This window comes from Monodon monoceros, unplaced genomic scaffold (assembly GCF_005190385.1).
Source record: "Monodon monoceros isolate NGI ecotype Baffin Bay Population unplaced genomic scaffold, NGI_Narwhal_1 Super_Scaffold_13, whole genome shotgun sequence".
NCBI classification, from domain to species: Eukaryota; Metazoa; Chordata; class Mammalia; order Artiodactyla; family Monodontidae; genus Monodon; species Monodon monoceros.
Window position 1 is genome coordinate 17393513 of NW_021703769.1, and position 12277 is coordinate 17405789.

General features: G+C 48.7%; 1 protein-coding gene across 2 annotated transcripts in view; it reads left to right on the plus strand.

Moving 5' to 3' along the window:
* Positions 1–12277, plus strand: part of PTPRT (protein tyrosine phosphatase receptor type T) — a 1065023-nt gene that overhangs the window by 796887 nt on the left and 255859 nt on the right. The window lies entirely within an intron of this gene.

Sequence of the window (12277 nt, forward strand, 5' to 3'; positions counted from 1 at the left end):
ATTTTCCTTCTCTGCACCGTGCACGCCTCCAGCTGAATGATGTCACTGGCAATGCCCATAGGCTGGCCAGGAGCAAGGCTTCCTGGAGGAAAAGGGTCCGCAGCCCCAAGCCCCGTTCAGAGGGGCTACTGAGCCAGGAGCCCTGTCTCCCTACTGTGGGCCACTGGGACTGGTTTAGCGGGAATGTGCTGATGGGGACCTGAGGAGGGCTGGGAGAGAACTTTCCGGAACACACCTATGGTAAATGTATTTAGTCCGGTTGGAGGCCCAGAAACACAGTATCCTGGCAAGATCACCTTTACGTGTCCAACTGCCATTAACAGACAAGTAGACAGATTCACTGAATGCTAAAAACAACCTGCTCAGAGGTTATGAATGGGACACGACCTCAGGGCTGGTCCAGTTTATGGCCTTGGTGTTCCACAGGGGACTTGAATTCAGAGTCATACTGCTGATTTTAACAAGAGGCTGCTGGAGTCCAGGAGTGTACCTACAGCCCAGGCAGTGAAAGCATCTCAGTAGCTAAGCAGATCCCATGGAAGTCCATGGGCTCACGGCTGTCAGGAAGGTGGTCATCTCTTTTAAATAAGCTACACTATATACAAGGGCAGCAGCTCCGATGTTGACTGCTGGCTTTTGCTCAGAGCTCAAGGGACTACAGACCCTGAAAGCCAAGCAAGAGTGTTGGGTAGAACAGCTTTCAAATTAGCTCAGTTCAGTTCAACGAGCATGCATGGAGTATTTTATATGCCAGGAATGGAGCGGCGTACGGGGGATGAAAAAGATTCACTTATTCATTCATTCGATAAACGTTTCTTGAGCACTCACTCCGTGTCAGGTACTGTTTAAGTGCTTGGGACCGGCTAGTGAACTAGCTGTGTATAACTCACGCTCTAAAGAAAGTCAAACTCTAGTTAGGGAGACAGAAATGTGAAAACATAACTGCACTACAGGGCATGCTTGTGGAGATGCACGTAGGCCATTACACAAGCTCGTAGGAGAGAAGTCCCAGAGGAGGTGACACTGAGCTATATCTTAAATGTTGTCTAAGATTTCACCAGAGTGGTAACAGGGTCCAGCATGAACAAAGGCATGGAGGAAAGAGGAAGCTTGCCATCGTGGGGAGCAACCAGGAATCGTTAAATCTGCCTTAGCATAAAGGTGAAGGCAGGAGTGGTGGGGTGGGAACAAGGGCCATGTTTGAGAAGCTCAGCCTTGTTTGAGGGGCCCTGGGGAGCCACTGAATAGCCACATGCGGTGTCTCTTTTATGATACTGTAGCCTGGGAGACCAGCCGGGAAGGAGGCTATCGAGATGCTCTAGTTACCTGTTTGCCAACCTGGGTCCAACTCTACCCAGGAATTACAGGCACTGGAGCACGTAGAATCACCTGCCGGTTTGGAAGTTCCCACCTATTCTCTAGACTTCGGAAAGTGTCCTATCCTAAGTAAGGTGGGTCTTCAGGCCTTCAGACAGGTGTGGATAGAGGTTGTGGGCACCTGGACTAAGAACGTTTGCCTTATATTCCACACATAGGTTGTTCCAGGACTGTCCTACCTGTGATGAGCCAGAGCGGATGGTGGCTCTGACATCAAACAAGGAGTTGTTGAGTTACTGTGTTTCTTCCTGTTACTCTTATGCCGCATTGTCATTTACTTCCCTCTATACACTGAGATACGTTATCCTCCTTTTCAGATGAAGAGACTGAGGCTCAGAAATGCGCCAGGGCACACAGACAGGGAGTAGGAAGGCTGAGCTTGGACGCACGTCCTCCAGGTGCCCAATCACACATTCCATCTTGGCCACCCGTGTCTCACCTCCCCTTCACAGCTCTTACCTCTGTCATACAGCAGCATTGGGCATGTTTCAGAGTCTCAGAAAGCTTCCCAGATGGCAAGAGTCTGGCCCAGAAAAGAGAAGCCCAGTATTGTACAAGTTAGCAGCTGACCCAGGGTCAGAGGCTAGATCTGCTCTAAAACCCAGGACCTTTATGTGGTAGAGACCCAAGTGTCGCCTTTCATTGCTACAAGCCTACAAAACTGTCAGCAAAAGAACCTGGTCAGCTGGCACCCCACTGTGTGGCTGCCTGGTGGCTGTGGATTCAGCCCAGCTTCCCACAGTCTTCTGGCTGCTGTGTGGGGCAATGAAAAGGATGTGAGTTCGGGGGCAGTGAACCTGGGTTCAAATGCTGACCTCATGCTGCTGTGTGACCTTGGGCAAGATACTTAATCTCTCTGAACCTCAGTTTTCCTTATCTGGAAAGAAGACACTGGCGATATTTCACCAAAGCTTAATGGGATGTACATGTGAACCAAAGCAGCGCAGACTGTCAGAGAGTTAGTTCCTTTGTTAGCTTGGCTTCTTCTCTGTGGAACTTAGGAAGCTCTGTGCAAAATGGTTTTTGCAAATCCACCCCTCTATAGGGTCACAGTGTTGCCCACTTCCTTCCTGTTCAAATTTCCAAAGACCCTGATTTCAGGGTGGGGAAGGAGGTGCTTTGCTTTTTCCTTAAGAGCCCCTAACTTCTTTCTGGCACAGATTCAGAAAAATGTCTTTTCTAGTTGTCCTGAGAAAGAAGTAATCTGTGTCCTTCCTAGTGATAGGAATAAAGTTAATTATTGTACAGAGGATCAGGGACCCATCCTCAGGATGAATCAGATTATATGTCTGTGAACCTCTGAAAACTCCTCAAAGCCAGCTGAACACAGATGGGAGTAATTGTCACCATGTTTTATTGGGCAACTCCTATGATCCAAGAATTTAATCTCTACTAACCTATGAGTAGTACTATTATCTCCCTGTCGGAAATGAGGAAACTAAAGTTCAAGGTCACAGAGCCTGTAAGTGTTGAAGCCAGGACTCGTACCCAGGCCTGCCTGACTCCAGAGACCAGCAAACATCCCAAACCAATGTTCTTGGGAAAGCTTTTCTAGCCTCCACAGAGAGAAGCCCCTTACACTTTCCTTCTGAGCCTACAGACTTAGTTTGCACATCTGTTTAATGAGCTCGTGCACCCTAAGACCACAGTAAATTAGTAGGTGGGAATGGAAATGCCCCAGTAGCAGTGAGAAATGACAGTTGGCGGGGAGCGAAAAAACAGGACAACTCTACAAAACCGACACAGGGACTCAAGAAACAAGGAGGTCCACATGCCGTAGCCCCTGCTGCCCCTCACAGCCACAGGTATTCATTTGTTGTTCCTGGTTCACCCTAAAAAATGTACCGTTAGGTCCCACGTCTTCAAGTTAAAAGAGCCAGCTAGCTTCCATTTGATGAGCACGCACCGGCCGAGTGCCTGTCACTGTACGTAAACTGTTTGCATCCTCACAGCATTGCCATAATAGCCTCCCCAGTGTGCAGATATGGAAACTGAGATACATGGAAGCTAAGTGCATTGACCCAGGCCATGAAAAGAGCAAGTGGTGCAGGCAGAATTGAAACCCCGTTCAGTCGCCCCTAAGCCAACACTCACATCTCTCTAGCCACGCCACCTCCCTAGGAGAAAGTCATATGTGATGTATTTTGGTGACATTTCCACCGGAAACAAATTTAAAATAAATGTCACTGCTCAAAGGGGCAACGCCTGGTGTCTGGAAGGGTCTGGCTGCTTTTCTTCTCAAGGCTCTAGATCACTGAGGGTGGGTAGACACTGAGTTTCTAGAGTTATTTTCAGACAGTTGCTTGGGCATTTGCCAAGAAGGGAAGAGACTAGTCAGTGCCAGCCGACAAGGCTTCCGGGACAACCGCAGTGACAGCAGTGGAATATCACAGTAGACTTCAGTTACTTTAACCCTTTGTCACCTTGAACTCTGGGCACTGGAGTGCCCCATGGGAGGCAGCTGACCATTAAGTCATTCAACAAATATTTATTGAGAAGGAACTGAGGTAAGCAATGAGGATACAGCAGGAAGCAAGAGAGACACACACCTGTCCTGCTGAGGCTTATCATCCAGTAAGTGTACATGTGAACGGGGCAGGGAGGGGACCATTAAGCCATTAAGGAAACAGAATAATGAAACCGGCAAAACAAGATAACATGAAGCCAGTAGAGACAGTGACTGTATTGACTGAGAGGAAGAGTAGATGGGCTGGAGAGATGGGCACAACCCAGGCAAGTGGACCAGTGTGGAGCCCTGCAGGCAGGGGAAGCAGGAGCCTTGAGAAAACAGCAAACTCACTCTGTGACCACAGGACACTGAGAGCTCCCTAGATGCACTGGGTCAGGGATGCCCGGAATCATGTTTTATAGTTGATAGCTCCTTTCATTCCATTGTAGCATCTGACCGTCATTCACCCAGTGGGTAAGCTGCACAGGAAACACCATCTCCATTTTAGAGGAGAAGCTGAAATCTAAGATGTTAAGTGATTGGCCCAAGGTCACAGAGCTCATTACACGTAGAGCCAGTCCACAGACCTAGCTTCCTGCCTCTGAGTTCATTGTTCTGAGTTCCTCGTGCCTGGGATGTCACATGATGCCCGGGTGACCTTCTGGTGGGATGCTGTGGAGTGAATCTCTTCCACCTAGGGAACGAGGGGTAGACAAGACAATTCTGGTTGTGTGGGCACAGCCAGTAACTTGTGAAGCCCAGCATAACTCTGAGCGGAGAGTCTTCCTGTTCTCCAACAGACTCACACCTAAGCCTCAGCCTCCAGGCCACACCCACACAGGCTGTTCTTCCTCCTTCTGCCAGTAATGCTCTGACCCTGGTTGAGCCGAACTCCAGCCCTGCTGTACTGCTTGCTGCCCCTCTGAAGCCCTATGGCTCTGACTCTGACTGGTAGGACTGAGCATACAGGGAGGCAAGGAGGCGGGGAGGGAAGATGGCCGTGCAGGGCTCCTGCACCCTCATCGCTCCAGCCAAACCACCTTGGCAGTGTGGCCTCTTTTTCTAATACTCCACAATGGAGATTTATTGCTTTTGCATTGCTTTCCCCAGGCCTTCAAAGATTTATTGGTTTTTAAGTGACAGAATCCCAGAATTGCTTAAAAGATCAATCAAATAGTGACTAGAATCTAATATTCAGCTCGGCACACGCCAAGGCTTCTTCCCCCACACCCCACCTGTCGTGCTGATGTAACTGTAGTAACCTTCATAAGAAAGTAACTCGGCCATGAATTAATCACCCATAATGCAGTCCCTGAAGGGAAGTCCGGGGCAGAGCCCCAGATTCTGTAGCAGACCCTCCTCTGGATCCCCAGCGGGCTTCCTTGAAGATGCCTTCCCCACCCCAGCCCCTGCTCTCTCCTTCCCATCCCGTCAGTCCCTGGGAGCTTTGGGATTAGCTCTTTCTTCTCCCTCTGCCACTCTCCACACCACTCTCCTGACCTGCCAGGACGGCTTTCTGGTCTGCCTGTCGTAAGTTCCTCTTTCTTCAATCCCTCCCCAACCAAGCTGCTGGACTGGTGTTTTGGAAGCACAGATTGGATCAAGTTAACTTTCCTGCTTAAAATTCTTAAATGGGTCACTGGCTTCCTACCGCATTATGTTCAAGCTCCTTAGCATGGAATTCAAGGCCCATCTGAACCTGGTTCTGACCTTCGTTTCTGATTCCATTTCCTTTTACTCTGTCCCTTTAGCAGGTTTTACTCAACAGCGCCATGTACGCTTCCTTCATCATTCTTTCATGAACTTTTAATTGTGTTATACATTTGTTTGTATGTTTTCTTTGGTTTCGTTTCTTGCATGCCCCTCACTAGACTGTGAGCTCCAGGCAGCCTGGAAGTTTGACACTAATGGATTCCTTTCCCTGGGACAGGGTCTGGCTTTCGTAGGTAGTCCAAAAAACAAACAAAAAACAGAAAAAAACAACAGCTAAGTAAGTAAGGAATTCAGCAAATCTGGTGGCACCTGGTAGTTACAGGGTACTGGGACAGTAGAGATGCACTGTCTTTACCTGACTCCTTTTCTGTGAGAGCTCAGTCCGATAGAAATGCCTGCGTTGATGGAAATGTGCTATATCTGCGGTCTGGTAGAGTCATCACTAACCACACGTGGCTCTTAAGCACTTGAAATAGGACTAGTGCGACGGAGGAACTGAGCTTTAAAATTTTTATTTTCATTCATTTAAATATAAAGAGTCACACATGCTCGTGGCTACCGTTTGGACGTGCAGGTCTATAGGTAAGATAAAGAGTAAAAGAAACAATGCGGATGAGCCTGTGTACTTGGTTGGAGGTGTGTATGAGAGTTCAGTGTGGAGGCAGCCATCATTAGCCTGGTGAGCTCAGGGGCCAGGAGGCCTTCCTGGAGGCAGTATTGCCTGAGACCTGCCAGAGGAGGGGGAGCGTGGCCCAGGAGGAAGCGACATGTGCAGGAGCTGAGGTAGAGGAGATGCATGTTGTGTTCGGGGCACAGAGATGAGGAGAGAGGCAAAGAAGTGGGCAAGAGCTATAGGTAAAGATCTTCACTTGGGATCTGGACTTTGTCCTGAAGGGTACGGGGAACATTGGCAGGCAGATGCCCAACTTTTTGTTCTTCTCTAAGCAGTCAAGCCCTTGTCTGTGCCATTCTCTCTGCCAAGCACGGCATCCTCCACCTGCCCAGCATCCAGGTCAAATCTGCCGCATCCAGGACCATCTCCCATCCTGCAGCAGGATGCGTCAGCTCTGCCTTGGGCTCCCACGCTGCCCTGTCCCCTCCCCTGCGGGGGCCTTGCAGTTTCAGTGTCTACCAGCCTGTGACCTCCTTGGGGGCAGGAACTGGGGTCCCACAGGCTCACACCTGAGATCTCTCATGTTCTTCCTGCCACAGCTGACTTCCCAGCTGGATACACTGGAACAGCAGAAGCTCCTAGAATGAGATCCCCTTATGCAACTGACTTATCTGATGGCTCAGGGTCAGATTCTTAATTTCTCTGAACCTCAAGCTGCTTGTTGGTAAAATGGGAATACCCATGTCACAGATTGTTTTAAAGGTCAAATAAGCTAAACTATGTAAAGTGTCGTTGGTAGTTGTTCAGTTTGCCCCTGGGGATGGCCAAGCTGTTGAGACAAGGGGTGGCTGCCTGCCCTGGGTAGTCCTGGCAGGATTATTCTCTGAGTCCTGCTGCAGTGGCTGCCTGTTTGCTAGGTGTCCTTTACCACTGTGTGAGATTCACTGCAAGATTGTGCTGGCGTGCATGTGACGTGTCAGGGAATGTGCAGTTGTCTCCAGGGGTGTCACAAAATCCTCACAACGATTCTCAAAAATGGATTCTCAGATTTGAGCACCTTTCAGAAACACCAAATCAAGCAGACAGGGCTAGGAGGTCTCAACCACTGAAGGGCCAGCAAAACGAGGAGTAAGAGCAGTGCCCTCTACTTGAAGGAGATGCCACTTGGCGTTGTGAAATCAAAGTGAACAGATCCAAAGCCCCTCAGGAAGGGGTGTGGAGACTCCCATGAGCTCCCTGAACTGAGACCTTATAGATACTGGGACCAGAGTGGGTACATGGAGTCAGAACCAAGCAGGAGAGGTGAGACCAGATCCTAGGAGGTGAATCATGTTTATCTGTTCACTCATTCATTTGTTTATCAATTCATTAACTAATTCAGTCAATAAATACTTTGAATTTCAGCAAACAACCGGACACCGTGCTGAGCACTGGAGACCCAGAAATGAGCTAAACAGGCCCATACGCTGCTGCCATCCTAATGGCAGATACAGCTCTGAACTAACAGTGCCACACTCATGACAGACTGTTACAGCTGTGGCCCATTCTCATGGGGCCCACGTCACCTCCCCATCCCACCTCTGATTTCAGCGGTGGCTAAGCTGGATAGTTCCATGCAAAGTTATAGGATCCCACCTCCAGCACCAGCACCCACCCTTTTTTTTTCTGCCTTTTGGCTCTAATTCTTTCTCCAAAGCCCCGTGGATCTGGCTTAGCCTGAGCAAGCAGGTACAGCTCAGGAATGCAAATAATTCAGTGCTACAGGGGAACTCTCAGCCAGTGTGGGATGAGAATCCAGGCATCAGAGCCTTGCCTCCCATCCTTTGAAAGGACCATTCTGGGGTGCATGCCACACGGTTCCTCACACACCCCCGAGTAGGACTGAGCCCCGGGTTCCCACAATGGGAGCCCGCTCGACAGCGCACACTTTGTTGGTTTTTCTTCCTTCTATGTCTCACTTTTTCCTATAAGAGGTGGATCAGCCCCAGATGGGGTGGTCAAGAGATAATGTGAGAGAAGCTGAAAGGAGGCTGGTAGGACTGCAGTGGGGAGAAAATGCAAGAGAGGACGGCACGTGATTGGATGTGAAAGGGCCAGATAACCCAGGGCTGTGTTATTACTGTAGGAAGGACTTTTATACTAAGAGCAATGAGGCATCAGAGAAAGGATTTTAAGCAAGTGAACAGTATGATCCATCTTTTTTAAAAGGTCTTTCTGGCATCGGTGTGGAGAACAGATCAGAGAGGACAAGAGCAGTCCAGAGGAAGAGTTGGGATCAGTTTTAGTTGTCCCAATGAGAAATGAAGGTGATGGACGTCCAGTAGTTGAGGAGGTAACAGGGGCGAGCCTTGGCGATGACTCCTCTGTGGGGCGGGGAGGTGGGTATAAAGGACAAAGACATTGTCCAGGGTGGCTCCCAGGTTTCTAGATTGGTTAATGGGATGGATGATGGTGCCGTTCTCTGAGCAAAGGAACACAGAGGGAGGGACAGGTCTATGAGGATACTTTATCCAGGAGGGGCCAACGGTGGTAAAGGTGGTCTGGGAACTGAAAGGGAGAGTTACGAACCAACTGGGCACGGACAGGCTGGGACCAGATGCATGGTTTGGCGAGCCCTGGGGACCTCTGGGGGACCTTCTCCAAGGTCAGTTAGGACTTGCAGCTCGCTTTCCTGGGCCTCTTGAGGCATGGTGCACAGAGGGTGCAGCTCTAGCTTGGAGGGCCAGGGATATGTTACACTGAATACCAGGAGACAGTGTGACATGGCAAATGGCTTCTAAGGTCAGTGCAAGTTCTCTTCACTGCCTGATGAGAATCCATGATCCAGCTGCATTTGACAGGTACAGCTAGTTAAGACTAGAAATTCTGAAATACAGAGTGATGAGCTCCGGTACGAACTGGAGATCCAGCCAGCTTTTAAAGAAAGAAGAAAGTTTGTTGGGAAGTAAAGGAAACAATTGACAAATTTCCTCCAGGATTCCTTTAATGACTGTGAAGCCCAGAGTGGGATCACGTGAAGCAACCACAGTAGGGTTTTGCTGGTCCATGGAGCTGCAGTGAGCAAAACGGCATCATTACCATCTGATTCTCAGGTGTCAGCATGTGATGGTGTCCTGTTAAGGTAGGGGAGATGAAAATTCAGAGGACTTATTAACGTGGGGCAGCCTGAGGAGTTCGTGAGTCCCTGTCCACGCTGGTAGAGATGAGAAACTGCAACTACATGTAGATGTCCTTTCTTGAAACATCACTTGATTCCCTTAGTTCCCCAGCTCTCTGGGCTGCCTCTGCCGGGCTCTGGAGATTAGGGGTACTATGATGTGGGGAGATGGGAAAGAGGCACTCCCCTATAAACTGTGAGATTTAGCTCTGCAGATAATAGCGCTTGTTGCCAAGTCTCACAACCTGCTGGGATTTCATCACACTGGATTAGGAAAGAGGAGGAGCCACACAGGAGAGGAAGCAACCCGAAATAAGGAAAAATGGGATAAATGCTACTGCAGAGCTATACCCACTGGGGCTGTCCCACACTCTAAATATAGCAGCTAATGGGACGTGTAACTATGATTAAAGAGACTTGTAACTACTACCAGTGAAACTACCAAGGGGACTCCCAAGTGTGGCCCAGAGCTGCACTCAGAAAGATCACCCAGGAAAACAAAAGGGAAGAAGGGTGAAACCCAAAAAGTTTAGGTGGGTTTGCATTCACCTCAGCACATCCTAACTGCATCGCGGGTCTTCTTTGATCAGCCCCTCAAACAACCCAGCTTCCCAGGAATTGGCTCTGGTATTAAATGATGCTGGATCATGCTCCTTAGGCTCAAACCAAGGAGGAAAAAACAGGTATTTCAGGAGGAATATTTTAAATGGAGCAGGCTCAGTTGCTGAAACATGAAGAACGAAGGAGTGTTCTATTTTGGACCGTCTGCCATCTGGACAGATGGAGACAGAGACTCTTACTGGTGTGAGGGAAAGGAGAGTGTGGTCGCCATGTTCACCTCCTACCATAGGACTATTTACGTTCCCAAAACCTGGAGTGCTGGCGAGGCATCAGAGCCGGGGGTTTAGATTTGGGAATCATTGACATCCAGGTGTTGTTTGAAGCATGGGAGGAGTGGATGAGCTCATCCAGGAAGAGTGCAGACTAACAAGACAGAGCTCTGCGAGACTCTATCAAGGAACCACACAGGAGATGGAAAAGGAGTGGCCAAAGAGGTAGAAGAAAAACCAGGGCAGAGTTAAAACATTGAAAGCCAAAGGAAGAATAATTTAAAGGAAAGGAGATGGTTGACATGTTGTGATCTGATTTTCTCTAAGAGCTCCAAGCAGCTCTTACAGTAGAACAGAAGGAAGACACATAACTTGACCCAGGACATGGGAAAAGGAAGATGATGGTATCAACCAAAGTGCTTAAAAGTGGACCACATGGTCCAGGCTTGATTAAAAATGCCTGTGAAGGTAGATGTGCAAATAATGGAGATACTAAGGGCCAGGCGACCTTAATGCTGTTGAAGAATCTGTGCTGAGGGTCCAAAGCTGGGAGAGGCTGGAAAGGCAAGATACTGATATTTAGATAATAAGATGATCGAAGCTTCAGTAATGAAACCCTGCTATGGGGTAATACGGCTCTGGGTGTGACTGTGTTGGCAGTGATGGTAGATGGATGGTAATGGATTCAAGGCGAAGCCAAGTATTTTAAAGAACAAAGAGGCCAGGCTATGGATGGTAGGGCTGTCTAAGTAGATGTAGTTCTTATAATGCTAAACTTCCCACCCTGAGGAACTGGTGAGACCCTTCACAAGAGCACCAGTGACTCTGCGTGATGCTTCTCCTCCGTCTCACTTTTTCTCCCACTTGTTTTCTGCTGACCTTCACTTCTCACAGTCTTCCGGGCCCTGTGACCGTTTGCATCACTGCTTTGCCTCAGATCTTGCACAGCTGATAACGGATGGCTCTCGGTTTCTCTATCTGCCGTCACCCAGAGGTCAGACTTTCAAGTTGGCCTCCATCAAGTGCATTTCCCTAGCCCAATCTCTTGATGTTCTTCTGAGCTAGTGCGTGGATCTGTGCCACGTTAGAATCCAAGGGGGTTTCCTCTCATCCAAAAAGCATTCTGCACGATGCTCGCTCCTGCTGCCTGCGGGTGCTCAGACTTGCCTCCTTTCAGCAGCAGTGAGAGAGGTGATCCTGAAAGCCCTGGCTTTTTAGTAGGAATAGAACTCCTTAAAGGTTAGAGTCTCCAACCATTAGGCAGAAGAAATTTGTACTTACCCCCTTTCACAGTACAACCCATCCTTTTCGTGCCTGTCCACAGCTGCTTGGGGTTTGCGGTTTAACTAGTGCATTTCTACTTGGGTGTAGGCTCACCAAGCAACTTACAAAGGTTATAAATGTATTAAGTAAATATTCATGGCCAGGGCAAGGGGTAGCAGCCCCAGTAGCACAAGGAGGGGTCAAGGGCAAAACTTCAGACCTACACAGTCCGATCCTGTAGCCACCGCTATGTGAGGCTATTTAAATTTAAATTAATTAGAATTAAACAAAATTAAAACTTCAGTCCATTAGTTTGCACTATCCACGTTTCACGTCCTCAGTAGGCAGATGTGGCTAGTGGTTACCATATTGAACAGCACTTCCATCACCACAGAAAATTCTATCTGACTGCATTGCTCTAGACTCTGGGAGGGCTGGTAGAAAGAGGTTAGGGCCCATACTTGGTTTCCAACAGGCTATTATATTAATGTAGGCACTTGAAGCCATAGGCAAAGGTCAGGAATCCTGTCATGAGAAATAAGAAATACAAGGGAGGCTTCAAAGGCAGAAAATATAAGTCTCACCAAAAGCCAGAGGAGACCTTTGACTGGGCTGACTTGCTGCTGAGACCCTGACTCACTGAATTGGATTTCCCAAATTCCATTGCATCACCCTTGCCTGGGATAAAGTCTGGGAAATGGTTTAACCCCAGAGTTTTCAAACGTTATCGGCTATCAGAATCACCAAGAGACCTAGTAAATACGGAGGCCCCTGCCCATCCCTCGGGGTAATGAAATTGGTCCTGAGAATCTGCATTTTGAACAGGCTCCCAGATGATGATGATCCTGCTGGTCTTGAACCACAACTTGAGCGCC